Raw genomic sequence first — 2,489 nt, 5'->3', positions numbered from 1 at the left:
ACAAAACAAAACAAAAAAGTGAATCCAGACATAGTTCCGAGGCGCCCTTAAATGGTATTCACTAGTTTTATTTAGTAAATTAAGACAAGTAACTCTTTCAATTTCCTTTGCCATTGTTCCAGATTGCAGGGAAGAGAAGATGTTAGCTCCTCCCAATGCGGATCAGACTCTTTATGAAGCACTTTCTGCTGTGCAACTCCAGTAACATTGCTGCTTCAAAGATGAAGCAGCAGACAGTTCTTTACTGCTAAAATCACGTTCAGTATGAAAGCAGCATTAGAGGAAATACATTTTCCCTTACAGTAATTGTGAAAATATACATCAAGCAAACAGTCTGATGCTTTTTTTTTATGGCAAGTTAAGCCAATCAGCTGCAGTAATGTCCCGACTAAGTGGTGAAAGAACAAATAAACGAGAAGCATGGATAATAATATTACCTGAGCTTGTGTTAATGAACCTGAAGTCCGACGATGGAAAACACGTCCAGGACTTCGGTGTCTTTGTCCGGCCTGCGTTTGTGAACACTTCTCCTCAACCTTCTGGTGGCCCGAAGGGCTGAACAGGTACCGCTGGGCCACGCGCATCACTCGACCCAACAAACTCATTTTCCCTGGGACTGCATTGGGAAACATGTTAAATCATAACTTCATTTATTTATTTATTTCATCCTTAAAATGCTGCTTATGATATGTGGGGTTCTATGGATGTAAACTGTAGGAAATTTAACTGCGAAATTAAGGCAGTCTCATTTATCACACATTTAGGCTAGATGACAACAGGGACAATCCAGCAGGGAAAGTTATTTTTTAGAAAATGAGTGTTGATTCCACTAGAGACTAACCCCCAGTGACATGGCTCTGTGGGCGTACCGTACATGTACTTTGGTGTGTGAATGTGTCCTTGTTGTACACAAATGAATGTTATCAGTGCCTCACCATATTTACTCAGGGGGAAGAATCTATCTGCTTAGACAAGCTGTGAATACAAAGACTCACTTGTACTGTCCTGTTTGTGAGCAAGTGCCCTCATGCACGCTGTCACAGTCATGGACTCTGCAGCTTTATCGCCTGTTTATTTAGAGGAATATTTGTGCCGCCGTTCGAAGTTAGGAATCTGAAATCTGGTCCTTGATAACAGCAATCTGCTATTCACATGGCATTGTGGTTTATTCCCTTTTCTTTAAAAGCACACTGTTGCACAGGAACCCATCTCATCTTTAGGCTCACTTAGGAAAAATACTTGTTTTTAGTTCATTTATGAATTATTTTTCAAAACAGACATAAAATAAGGGAAAGGTTTTATAGCAGTATAATGTCTCGTAGGTCTTCTATGACCCTTTGGTTTTAAACTGAGCCACTTTGTTATTTATCAACTCTTATCATACTTTGCTTAATTATTGTTGCAGGCAAAGAACACTTAAAGATAGAAATGAAAAATGACACATTTTGTGAATAGAAATTTGAAAAAAAAATTCCTATCAAAGCAAGAGACTTAAAAAAACCTCTTAATCAACAAAAACTTTGCCATTTTCTCAAGTTTCATTTTTAACAGATTTTCTCAAGTTTTTTTTTTGAAATATTTCCAGTTTTATTTTATTTTTTATTTTATTCTTTTAAATATTTTATTTTATTTAAATATTTTAGATTTTGTTTTTTTTGTACATTTTGTTCTTTTCCAAATTTCTCTTTTGCACATTAATTTCATAAATTGCATTTATTTTCAAATTGCATTTTACAGATCGCATTCTCTTCTCTTCACTGACCACTTTCCTCTGGAGTGAGGAGAGAAGACACATTTCTATTGGTCTGAATGGACGCCAACAAAAACACTTTCATTGGTTAAGAGTGAGCATTAGTATAAGGGTTAAAGGGAAAATAATATTAAGTGCAAAACACAATTTGAAAGAAATGCAACTTATAAATCTCAATCCGAAAAAAAGAAAGTTGAAAAATGAAATGTGAAGAAAAAAATGTAAAAAAAAAAAATGACAGCAGAATTACTCTCAGCCTTTTTAATAAGTTTCTCAAAAAGTAATTTCTGGATTGTCTACTTTTATTTCCATTTACAAAATGGGATCTTTGAAACAGTAATGAAAAAAAATTAAATAAAAAAAGTTTACCAAATTTCGCCAACTCTAAAAATAAAGCAAGTGCAGGAGCAGCCTCAACATTTTATGATGCTTTTAACCATTGCCATAGACATACAGAGCATGAGGTATCCTGAGATATCTCTATAGTTATGCTGCTATAGGCTTCTGGAGGACATAACCATATTTCATCATTCTATCTCTATTCTCCCACTCTGCAGAATCTGTTAGTTAAATCTTTAACAATATGTACAGAAATATAACGTATAAACACCTTTGTTTATAGATGTTCGAGATTGGCCTGTTTTTCAGTGTAGTCCTGTTTCTCTGACTGATTGGCTGGATGTGCTCTCTTCATCCTCTGACATGGGAGCTGGCTCAGAGCTTGTCTGCCTGGCTGTGT

At 35.6% G+C, this 2,489-nt stretch overlaps 1 protein-coding gene across 1 annotated transcript in view; it reads right to left on the bottom strand.

Annotated features, from left to right (window-relative positions):
• LOC107094899 (USP6 N-terminal-like protein) overlaps positions 1-2,489 on the bottom strand; it is a 61,170-nt gene that overhangs the window by 5,940 nt on the left and 52,741 nt on the right. Inside the window, exon 11 of the mRNA XM_015390790.1 lies at positions 438-616. The gene's annotated coding sequence lies outside the window, so the exon portion shown is untranslated. The remainder of the gene's footprint in view (positions 1-437; positions 617-2,489) is intronic.

Source organism: Cyprinodon variegatus, unplaced genomic scaffold (assembly GCF_000732505.1).
Source record: "Cyprinodon variegatus isolate N-32 unplaced genomic scaffold, C_variegatus-1.0 Scaffold513, whole genome shotgun sequence".
NCBI classification, from domain to species: domain Eukaryota; kingdom Metazoa; phylum Chordata; class Actinopteri; order Cyprinodontiformes; family Cyprinodontidae; genus Cyprinodon; species Cyprinodon variegatus.
Note: the sequence above shows the minus strand (reverse complement) of the source record. Positions and strands in the feature narration are given on the sequence as shown.